At 51.2% G+C, this 12,570-nt stretch overlaps 1 protein-coding gene across 1 annotated transcript in view; it reads left to right on the top strand.

Annotated features, from left to right (window-relative positions):
* Positions 1–12,570, top strand: part of SLC10A4 (solute carrier family 10 member 4) — a 163,706-nt gene that overhangs the window by 19,242 nt on the left and 131,894 nt on the right. The window lies entirely within an intron of this gene.

Genomic DNA, 12,570 nt, shown 5'->3' with positions numbered 1-12,570 from the left:
GGTGGATGATATGAACTGAGCCACTGGGAACCTGGAGTATTCATCCAGGATGACGACTACGTACTTCCCGGATTGCAGGGGGCCATAAAAGTCCATGGCAACTTCTTGCCATACCCCATCAGGCAATGGGGTCATCTGTAGAGGTGCAGGTGGATTACTGTGGCTGGTCAGTTGACATGGGTGGCAGTCTTTCAACGTGTCTTCAACCATCTGGTCGAGTGCTGGGAACCAGACACGTTCTCTCAGAGCTCTTTTGGTGGAAACGACTCCTCGATGGCCTTCGTGGGCCAAGTCGATTACTCCTTGTCTCAGTGTCACTGGTATAACTAGTCTGTGATCTCTGAGGAGGAGGTCGTCACCGGTTACAGAGAGTTCATCGGAGACATGTCGGAAGGCTTGGAGTTCTTTCTTGACAGCAGGGCTTTCCTCTTCCTCCTGCGGGTGGTATCTCCATCTGTTGGTTCGGGTACGCTTTATTACTGCTTGTAGGATGTTGTCTTGATTGGTCGCTTCCCGAATGGCGTGCATGGGGATGGCTGGTGGACGAGCCTGATTAGCCACAAAGTGAATATATTCTTCCGCGATGGAGGGCGCAGTCTCTGATGAGTCTCGGGGGTGGCGGGACATATAGTCAGCTGGATTCTCATCCTTCCCCGGTTTGTGAATGATCGAGAACGTGTACTCTTGCAGCCGCAAGCCCCACCTTTCGATCCTGGGGGGCATCTTGCACTTGGGATTCCCATAGATCGTGACAAGTGCCTGATGGTCGGTTATGAGTGTGAAGTGCTTCCCGAATATGAAGATGTGAAAATGTTCGCACGCCCACACGACGGCCAGGCTCTCTTTCTCCGGTTGGGAGTATCGTTTCTCAGGGTCTGTTAGGCTCCGACTGGCATAGGCGATGATCCTCCTCTGATCCGACTCATGGTCGTACTGTGCCAGGATGGCCCCTAAGCCCACGGGGCTCGCGTCCACAGTGATTTCCGTTTTCCTCTTGGGATTGAAATAGGAGAGGCACTTGGCTGATTCCACAGCGCATTTGATGTCCTTGAAGGCACGCTCACACTCCGGGGTCCACACAAATTGCGCGCCAGCTTTCGTGAGGAGCCTCAGTGGGTGACTTACGGTGGCATAGTCACGAATGTAGCGGGCGCAGTAGCTTGCCATCCCAAGAAAGGAACGCAGGTCGTTGACGTCCGCCGGACTCTTGGTGTTGTTGAGCGTGGCGATCTTGTCCGGATCTGGTTTCATGCCACTCGCTGAGAAGATGTGTCCGAAGAATTTCAGGGTCGACTGATGAAATTCACATTTTTCCTTGTTGAGGGTCAACCCAGCCTCCATCAGAGCGAGGCAGACACGATCGAGGGCGGTGTCATGCTCTTGCGTGTCCGAACCGTGGACCAAGATATCATCGCTGTAATTGAGGGCGTTAGGGATGTGGTGGATGACGAGACGTATGGCCTCTTGGAAGATCTCGGCGGCCGATGAAACGCCAAAACTGAGCCGTTTGTAGCGGAATAGACCAAGATGGGTGGCAAACGTCGTGATGGGGCGAGAACTGTCGTCCAGCTCGAGCTGATGGTAGCCCTTGTTCAGGTCCAGTTTAGAGAACACGGTTGCCCCGTTGAGCGCCGTGATCATGTCGCTCAGGAGTGGGCCTGGGTGTCTCTCCCTCTCGATGGCCGTGTTCGGCAGACGCATGTCCACACAGAGACGGACTTTGTTTTGGGACCCCTTCTTGGGGACGATAACCACCGGGGACACCCAGGGAGTGGGGCCCACGGTGCGCTCAATGATGTCAGCGTCCAAAAGTTCTTGCAGTTCACATTCAACCGCGAATTGCAAGTGGAATGGCACTTTTCGCGGGTGTTGGGCCACCGGTTTGACTTGCTCGTTGATATGCAGATGGATTTGACGGCCTTTCAGTTTTCCCAAACCTCGGAAGAGGGAAGGGAATTTTCCAGCGCAGTCCGAAATGTCATGGACATTGAAGAGGATGTGCACCAACTGAAGACGTTCAGCTGTGGGGAGACTCAGCAGACAGTCGGCCTCAGGTCCTTTAATGACGTGGATAACTGCCGGGATGGACAGCTTGCCATGCGTGAGGGTGGTGTCAAACTTGCCCAGGCATTGGAGAGGTTTCTTCGCCATCCAGGTGTAGACGCGGACGGGCGCAAAATGCAAACGTGGTTTGGGGTCCATTCGGTCATGTTCGGCAACTGATATGTAGTTGAGCGACGCTCCGCTGTCCATCATGAACTTGGCGGCGTGGTTGCCCACTTTGATGTTGAGACGTGGATAGCGTTTGAACTGATCATGGTCAGCAAAGTTGACATATTCGGTGGTGTATGACGACTGCCTGGATGAGGACGATCTTGAATCTCTTGACGGAGAACGACGGTCCCACCAGGAGCGTCGAGAGTCGTGGCTGGAGTGCGAGGACGTGGGAGATCTAGGAGGCTCTTCCTGGACCGCTCTGATGTGATGACGCTTGGCCTCCGATCGTGAGGGTCGCTGCGACCCATCTTGTCTGTCACTGTCATTGCGTTTTTCTTTGTGGTAATCCCCACACATGGCCTCAAAGTGGTTGGACCGTCCACATTTTCTGCACCGTTGGCCCATGGCAGGGCAGGAGTCGATGTGAGGGTAGTCGTATCCACACCTGAAACATCGCCTCGTGCGTTCAGGTCGTCGATCTCTCCTTTCCGATACTTTCCTCCTGTAGTCCGGGCGTCGCCTGGGCGAGTACTTGGAGCGCCGCGATCTGTCTCGCGGGTGACGTCTTCCGCTGTCGCGCCGATCCTGTCGCCCTTGCCGTCGTTCAGTGACACGGTTGGCGTGTTCACGGCTGGTACCGGGTCCGGTCTCAAATTCCGCCGCGTTTTCTTCAGCCTGGTCGTATAGTCGGGAGTTCTCTTTGATTTCTGCTAGTTCCTGTGGTTTTCTTAGTAACCGCCGTCTCAGCGATTCCGAGTGACACCCAGTGATTATTTGAGATTTGATGGCGGCATCCGGCGAGAAGTTAGTAAAGTCACAATGTTGGGACTGTCGTCGCAGTCGATGTATGAAGGAGCTCAGTGGTTCTTCCTTTCCCTGGCGCTGCTGGTGAAATTTGTGTCTCTCATAGTCGACGTTTCTCTTATGCAGGAAACGGTTATTTAGAACGTCTCTTACTTTGGCATAGGTGTCACCATCTGTGGCCGGGATCTCTCGTACGATCTTGCTTAGCTCGCGCCCTCCTAGATTGCGAAGGGCTATTATCTTGTCTTTGTCTGGTTCTATTTTGGACCCTTCAATGTAGTCCTCAAAGTCCTCTAGCCATTCTTGCCATTTCAGGCCCATGCTGCTTCCTGTTGTGACTGACAGGGGCTCCGGAGCGCGCAGATGCGTGCCTCCCTTGACTTCAGATTGCGCGGGAGGGTTAGACATCCTGGCGGTGAGTCGTAGGGCCTGTGTCGGCTTCCTGCTTTAGTGACTGGGGCGCGTTTCCAAGGGTCGTCCCCTCGTAGCTATCAATGCTTGTTTGTTTCTTGCTTATGCTTGGCCTTGACAGCACCAATGCTTGTTGCTTTCTTATTATCAGTATTTGTTCTTGTTTTTAACTGGCTCTTGTTAGGGCTTGTTCACTTTTTTTTTCCGGTTGCCTGACTCAAAGATGGCCGCCCATGAAACTCACAGGGTACGTCCTTGAAATCCGCCTGACTCAAAGATGGCCGCCGCTATGGGAATCTCATTTCCCACGAGATCTCATTCAAGCCTCCATTCTCCACTCGGCACTCACCGGCAGCCGATTTCCTCAGGCAGCTCACCCTCCGCACTTCTCCAGACGCTCCTCGGACACCGGAGCAGTCAGACGCGATCCAGGCGAACTCCCGGTTCACTTCGTGGCTTGCGGGCGATGTCTCACGCATCGGGGGTGAGCTTTTCTTTCGTTTTGGCGCGAACAGCGCTCGTCCAGCACCGCTTGGCAGGCGGTCTTCGTGGGGCGCCGTCCTCCACGCTGGGGCACTTTCTCTTCTCTTTTGGGGCTTGGCAGAGTCAGGGTAGGCTCCTGGCTTCTGCTCCTGCAGCACTTACTGGTCCCTGCACGCTTCCTGCGCGAGTCGCGTTTTGGCGCGAGGGGTCTCTTCTTCCTCGAGCGTTCAGACGCTTGGTGCCTCGGCTCCCTCTTGGGTCCCTCTCGACTGCTGGGGGGGGGACAGGGTCACCTGCTACCGGCCTCTCGTGGCAGGTCGTAACTTCGTCTATTTGGTCAGCGTCTCCTTCTCCTCGAGGCTGCCTGGGGACAGGGCTCTCTTGTGAGGTTCTGTGGGTTGGGTTCAAGCGCATCCCACCCTCGTCGCCAGCTGTAGCATCCTGCTACAATAATCACCGACACCATATAGTACTAACACTGGAGCTTTATTATCATACATCTACTCTCGTCCCTGTCCCTACTCTGACTGCCCCTTCCTGTCCTGTCCCCACCTCTTCCCCTCAGCCCACCTAGCTCCGCCCACCCCAGCTACTGGACTGCTAACTTCTTTACACACAGCATCTCGGTATATTTCCTGCACATCTTACATTACCTTGCATTGAGCACTCTGTCTCCCTCTCTACGTCTCTCTTTCTCTTACAGTTACTTCTACCTCCTTCCCTGTGCTTTTTCACAAATGCACTGGATATCTCCCAAGCACTTCTACTTTGACACCCAAATTACTCTCCCATAACATAATATTAGAGAAGGCATAGTTTAAGATTATTCAGAGGTACAGACAAAATGTGATTTTGCTTTTTGAGTGGTTCCTTTCCTGTAGCAAAAAATGGCAATTTCAGACCACTTAATTAATTTATTTTATTTTTATTTGAAAGATTTTATAAAGCCTTAACATCACCCGTCAGGGTATCAGAGTGCTGTACACAAAGCATGCAAGATGAACAAGAACATGTAGCACATTCAATATGTAGGTAGTCAGGTAAGTAGTAACGCACTTGTCACAATCTGTCAACCTCTTGTCCTCTGCACCATAAGGCTGCTGCCTACAATAGACTGAATGCGTTATCGGCACTGCCTCTCTGTGCCCCAGTGGCACACAGCTGTTAAATGGGCCGACGCAGTCACTGCACTCCAATTCCAACATGTAGCGCTACTTCTGTACAGACCTCAGACCTAAAAACAACTCTATTTATGCCCCTCAGTTCTCACCCACATAATTCCTGACATTATCTTCTGTACTTTAGCCAGAAAATGCAGCAAATCCGGACCTGGAGTAATCTAGATATTTTAGTACTTGGACCCACACACACTGCGTCCGCTTTAGTCCTGATGTACATCATCTCTTGATATTCCATCTTTAAGACATACAAACACCCCTGCTAGTGTAAATAAGTCCTCATAGTTAGCACACCTATAATTCCACATTAGGAATCCATGCTACTAATACACCTTTACACTGACCTGAAGTCTCCCCCTGCTGTTGAGTGGGACTGTAATAGCTAGTATAGCCCAGCTACGAAGGGCTATAAGACTATTAGAATATTCTGCCAATAGAGGGCAGAATGTTCTAACAAATAAAACAAAGGCTTCAGGGAGTGCGAGGGGATTGAAATCCCCTCAGGCTCCCTGAAGCCTTTGTTCACAGCCACAGCTGTGAACAAAGAAACATTGGAATGTTGGAGCTCCGGGCTTATACCAGCCATTATAAGCCCGGAGCTATTCCATTGTTTTCAATGGAGCTCCCAACATTCCAATGTTCTAATAAAATATATAGATATTATGCCTACCAGTCGGGCAAGAGTTGGAGCCACTGGCTCAGTATGCCCCAGCCACTTTGGGGGCATCATTTCGTCTGGGACGTCCTGCAAGGCGCAGGAACAGGCACGGGCAGAATGTCTGGAATAATGAGATAATTAAACAGGGTCGGACCACCTGTAATTATTCTCTTTCCATCACATTCTAGAATTTTGAGTATCTCATTCCAAGATGGCTGCTCCTATAGCATTGTTATTTTCTTTTTACTCAATTGAACATGCCTCTCTGTCTTACTGCTCAAGGTTTTCTGTTGGCTAGTATTTAAGGAGCCACTGAACTGTGATTCTCTTTGTTGCAACACAGTCTGATTTAAAAAAAATTACAGCTGGTTTTATTGACTTTTAGATTACATGTACAGAAAGGCAACATACACTTAGGACTATCAGTGCATTGGGTCACACATCAACTGTGGAAACTTACATGGGTTCAAGCATTTCAAGTGTTCGTGGGGTGCCTAGTGCACCCGAATGCATGGAAATCCAGTATTTAGCACAGTCCATGAATAATAGAGATTACAGTGTCTGGTATTATGGTTCCATCAATCCAGATCGTAAGTCTTTCAGAGGGATCAATATGGACTTCCGAACAGATAACGTGTGATGAAACAGTTTAAAACCAACAACCGCAACATAGACCGGTGCCAGTGCAAGTATCTCCTCCTCCTCCCTCCACCCCCTCTCATCACGTTACATCATGTCAGTTTGACTGCCACTCTCCCATGACGGCGTCTTTGTTGAACGCCCGTAGTGTCTGTTTGGGTATGCAGGTGTACATGAAACACTACGGCCGCACACGGACACTGTCCTCATCTCCTACTCTGCGCCTTCGTCCCTCCCCTCAGGTTGTCCCCCTGCACATACCTCTGCAGTTTGCTGGAGTGCTTGGAGCAGTCCCTCCCGTTGAGTAGCTATGAGCTCCCTTCTCTGTCCCAGGATCTCTTCCCGTCGGATGGCTGTCCCCTCCATCCTGGCCCATGCGGTGAGCGAGTGTCTCCATGGTCGTGTGTGGGGGGGGTTCTTGTGCCTCCCACTTCCTGGTGAGGAGTTGCTTAGCGACCACTAACCCCAGGTCAAGGAACCGGGATGTTACTTTTGTGGCCAGGGTCCTACGGAAATGGTGCAGCAGGTACACCGTCCAGTCAAAGGGTATGTCGTGTCCCGTGTTTACGCGCAGCAGCTCGCTAATTGTGCGCCAATATGCGTGTAGTCTGCGGCAACTCCATAGCATGTGGATTAGCCCAGCTCCGGGTTCATCACATCTAGGGCACACTGCATCTGTGCGATGAAAGTATCTATTGATCATTTCAGGTGTAAGGTATGCCCTGTGCACGATGAACAATTGTGTTTGCCGAAACTTCATATTTCTGGGTATGCGCACGGGGCTCTTCAATACCCGTTCCCATTCCTTGTGCTCTAGTTGCCTCCCCATGTCTAGTTCCCATTTTCGTCGAAGGGGTTCTAGGGTGATCGCCGCATGAGTGTGTAGTGATGCCGCAAACCAACTGATCAGGTGTCGACCTCTCCCCATAACGTGAAGGTATTGAATGGTAAGGTGCTGGCTGGGTTCTGTGGACATGTCCCTCCATTTTACGTTCAGGGTCGTGATTAGTGAGTGGTGTAGTAGGAATTACCCCAGTGGTAAGCCTTCATCTGCAACCAGGGAGTCATATGGGGTGAGTGTGCCATCGCGGTATAGATCTCCCATAGTCTGTATGTCAGCGTCCCACCAACGCACAAGCATGAAAGGGGTGAGTGCCCCATCCCACTAGGGGAGCCCTCCAGCGGTATCGCCGTGCGTAAGGGATCAGGGCCTTAGTGAGGAATAGGCTTCTATGGTAGCATCTGTACGCCACCGCCAGAAGGAGTGGCGCTGGCACCGCAGACTTGGTGGCTGGGTGGAACAGTGTTAGTATCTGTTCCAAGGAGCGTGGGAGTAGTGTGGATGCCGTGTCTTCCCGGCCCTTATCCACCAGCCGGCGGACGATCCACTGCAGCTGTGCAGCTAAGTAGTAATGCGCAAAGCAATGTGCTGCCAACCCCACCTGATCCGTAGGAAAGTATAGCTTCGCCAGTGTCATCCTGTGCCGTCCACTCTCCCAGATAAGGTCCCTGAGCAGTCTAGAGAGAGTGGTAAAGAAAGACGCTGGGATATAGAGGGGCACGTTGGTAAAGTAGTGCAGCAGCTGGGGGAGGATCACCGTTTTAGATAAAGCTACCCTTCCAGTGACTGTTAGCTGTAGTGTGTTCCAGAAACGTACTTGCGACTTGATGGCCGTAAGGGCCCTTCTCAGGTTACCATCAAAGAGGTCTGCCGGTTGCCGGTATATCTGGATATCCCAGGTATCGGAAAGTGTCTTCTCTCCACTGTACTCTCGTACCATTAAGAGTGTATCCTGGGTCGTGCCGCCCTTCCCCAAACGCTTAGAGACATGACTTGGTGGAGTTCACCCGGAGTCCCAAAATGTAGGCGAAGTCTTTTAGTATGTGGGCCAACTGGGCTGGGATATCTTCAACGTCTCGCATGTATACTAGCAGGTCGTCTGCGTATAGCGATACCTGGTGTACTGCATCACCTAAGGGTATTCCATCCCCCAATGTTGCGCGCAATGCTGCCGCTAGTGGTTCGATCGCCAGCGCAAACAGGAGTGGCGATAGTGGGCACCCCTGTCTGGTGCCCCTGCTGATTGTTATAGCAGTCGATATGTATGGACCCAGTCTTACCCGAACTGTGGGATTCTTGTATAGGAGGCCCACCATCTGCAGATATCCCAGCTACAAATCATAGCGTTGCAACAATGTCGACAGGTAGCCCCACTCTAAGCAATCAAATGCTTTTTCAAGGTCCAATATTAAGCAACCCGCCCTTGGCCACTCTCGCACGCTGTCCTTGGCTACCCTAAAAGATCTCCGCAGGTTCAGTGACGTGCTTCATTTGGGCACGAATCCATTCTGGTCACTATGGACTAGGTCGGAAACCACTGGCGCCAAGCGCTCCCCAGAACTTTGGCGAGTACCTTATAATCCACATTGAGGAGCGCTAGCAGCCTATAAGAGCCCAGGAATGTGGGATCCCGATCGGGCTTGGGCAGAGATACTAGGTAGGCCTCATGCAGCAAAGGGGCTAGCGTGCCTTTCTCTAGCGCTGTCATCAAGTAGAGCGTGTGCAAAAGCGGCACCAGAGACTCCCGGTAAGCCTTGTAGAACTCGGTGGGCAGGCCATCTGGGCCCGGTGTTTTCCCAGATACAATGGATGAGATCGCTTCCCCTATCTACTCCAAGGTGAGGGGGCAATGAAGTGCCTCCTGATGCTCCTCTGAGGCGGTGGGTAGTTGTGTCTGCTCAAGGAACCTCTCCTCTCGTGGCCTGTGCAGCGGACCCTTGACTGATTCAGCTGGGTGTAGTGGCCCACCAGGACCCTGTGGATTTCCAGCTGTGTGTACACTAGGTCTCCCTCTTGTGTGTGTATGGCTGCAGTCGGAGCGCAATTACTCTCCTGTTTTAGTAGCCAAGCGAGTAGGCGGCCCGCCCTATCTGCTGTGGCGTGTGTGCGGACCGTGTGGGCTGCGTAGTTATGGCACCGCAGGCATTCCAGGAGATCCGGTGCTGTGTCCGAAAGGTCTCCAGCCGGGTGGAGTGCCTGCCCCCACCCTCCCCCTCGCGCTCATACTGTAGTAGTTGTGACTCAAGGATGGCGATGGATGTCGCCAGTCCTTACGTTTCATGTGGCTCCCAAACAGTGTCCCCTGAACGTTGTTTTGAGGGCATCCCACTCCACCAGCGCATCACTCGCTGTGCCTTCGTTGAGCTCAAAATAGGAGAGAATGGCAGTTCCCAGTGAGGAGCGGAATTCTGGGTCCTCCAGCGCAGTAGGTTGGAGGCGCCAAGTGGGTATAGTGGGCCAGCCAGCTTCCCAACTAAGCTGGAACCACAGGGGGTTATGATCGGAGTGTATTAGCCCTAAATATTCTTATTTCGTGACCAGAGGCAGCAGAGACTGGGATCCCACCACCCTGTCCAGGCGTACATGCAGGTCATGCATCGCCGAGTAATAGGAATAGATATGGTCAGTGTGGTGAAGGGCTCGCCACATATCCAGCAACGCCCAGTGTGAGAGCCATCCTGTAAGCGCCTGCACATTTGATACAGCTGATGTTGTTCATAGGGGGGGAGGATCTATCAAGATGCACATCGAGTACCGAGTTAAAATCCCCTCCCAGGAACCAGGGGAGCCCAGCATAGGGGGTCAGCACCTGTGACAGCTGTGTGAGGAATGATGTCTGGTCAGTGTTCGGGGCATAGATCGAGGCCAACAATATGGATTGACCATTGAGCATGCCCTGTACTAGAGTGTATCTTCCTTCGGGGTCTATTACCAAGGCCATACTAACAAACAGGGCTCCTGCTCTTACCCAAATGAGTGTGCCTCTAGCATGGGCCGAATACACAGTACCATACACTTGCCCCCTCCAGCGCTTGCGCAATCTCTCTAATTGCGACTGTGACATGTGTGTTTCCTGTAGGAGGGCGATTCCGACCGAGTGCCTCTGGAGGTAAGCAAATATGGAGTATCACCATGTGGGGGTATGCATGCCGCGTATTTTCCATGTGATCATGTTAACGTGACCCATTGCGAGAGTGCTTGGGCAGCGGGGAGGTCAGGGGCGAGGCAAGGTCTGGCGGGTGCGGAGTTTGGTCGAGCATGAGTGCACCGGCCTGCTGTAACATTAACATTGTGTGAACAGTAAACAACATAACGTCCAGGGAGAACTTTGCGTGCTTGTTCGTCCAAACTTCTGTGACCATGCATAGGTGTATACTAGGTCAAGGTGCTGCCTAATGGGGTGCGCACGCTGTCAGCGCTTTGTTGCGACTGTCCCTTCCCTATCCCGCATGGGTCGTGTGCCATTGAGAAAGTCCGCCAGCGTAGCCTGCGGGCTGGTTGGTGTCTAGGCGAAGATGGAAGTCTCAACACCTGTCTACCAGCTGCCTGCACGGATGCCCACAGGGCGCCCGGCAACAAGTGTAGTGGTACCCCAGTAACAAATAACCGGAATGTACAGTTAACAGCTCTGGTGATCCGCTTCCGCCCCCGCCTATATGGAACGGAGCCACATTAACAACAATTGTCTACTTGCGGGATAGTTCAGCACGGCAGCGCTCTCATCCCAGGATACCATCAGCAGTCTGTGGGGTGACAACCGGTAGGCAAAGGTTGTCTGAGATGTCAGTTGATGGTGACGACAAGCAATTCACCACCACCGTGGGTGGATAGTCCGCCTCAGAGTTCAGCACGGCAGCGCTCTCATCCCAGGATACCATCAGCAGCCTGTGGGGTGACAACCGGTAGGCAAAGGTCATCTGAGATGTCAGTTGATGGTGACGACAAGCCACTCACCACCACCGTGGCCTGCACGAAGGATTGAAGCTGATCTTAAGCGCTCTGGGTGCTAAGACTGCTTCCAGCACATTTTGACGCTCCATTCGCATTTTGAAGCAATAAGAGACAAACTTAATAATCGGCTCAGGTGGAATTTAAGTTTTGATGTCATAATTAGCGTCATTTTGTGTTACTCTTGCTACATGCAATCCTCGAAAGTACGATATTACACCACAATGCATAACTACTTGCTGTTTGCAGTAAAAATAAATTACCATAAATGCTCCGTTCACAGTAGAAAATTACCACAAGCACACGGAAGAACTCAAATGGCAGAGTGCAGGAGGCTGTTAGTTATGGTAATTGTTTTTGCCCTATTTGTTTCAGTGCAAGATGCATCCTCACACATAAAGTAGTGCGAGTATGTATTTTATGCTAAAATACAGCTCCTGCTGCCAGTTTCGCATTTCCCACAATTATGCATATTTTATTGTAATTTTGCAGAAATGTAATCTAGTTACACAACAGCAAATTGCACATATTTCACACACCCCTACTAGTGAAGTATTCATGTCCAACAATCCTCTTGGAGTTAATTGAAATGGCTATGTTGATTGAACACAGACTCTGTAAGAAGAAGATGGAACAGCGAAAGAATAAGGGAATCTGAGCCAGCTATCAATCTTGTACTTTCACTTTAAGCCAAATTGAACACTCAATAAGTTTAGCACAGTCATCCTATTTGGAGGAAACAATACAAACGGGAACAGCTTGTTGCCCACTTTCTGAAGGTAAAAAGGAGCGGAGTAGAAAGGCTGGGTTATGTATGAATTGTCCTTGTTCCTCGTCATTTTGTGAGGGATTTCCCTGAGGGATAATTTTGAGATCAGGATAATGGCAGAATCTGTCTATTGGGAGGGAGAAGAGGAGGGATATTGTCAAGCTCCCTAGTCTGTTCAATCTTGTGACCCAGAAAAGCAATATTCAAATAACAAAGCTTTTTGTAATAACCCCATGCTTTAGTCAGGAGTTTATTGGATGCATTTGGATGAAACTTGGGGTCATCCCAGAACAAATCCAGAAATTCAATTCTTTACGACTTTTCCCTGGACTGGTGAAAGAGATTTCCATTACTTGGAATGTTTCTATTGGGTATCACAATGAAACTATCTCCTTTGATATTATTATCTCTCCTGAGAATGTCTTTGTATATTGGTTTCTGTGGCTCAAATGTCACAGTTCTTACATTAACTGGACTGCCCACACTATCTCCATATCCAGGGCCAGACTGGCCGTTGTGGGCACCGGGCATTCCCCGGTGGGCCGCAAGGGTAGGGGCCGGTTTTGGCCCCCTGGGGCTGTTTATGTTACAGGGCCGTTTTTGCAGCATAGCTGCAAAATCG

This window comes from Lissotriton helveticus, chromosome 2_2 (genome assembly GCF_964261635.1).
Source record: "Lissotriton helveticus chromosome 2_2, aLisHel1.1, whole genome shotgun sequence".
NCBI classification, from domain to species: Eukaryota; Metazoa; Chordata; class Amphibia; order Caudata; family Salamandridae; genus Lissotriton; species Lissotriton helveticus.
The sequence above is the reverse complement of the archived record's forward strand: the minus strand, read 5'-3'. Positions and strand labels throughout refer to the sequence as shown.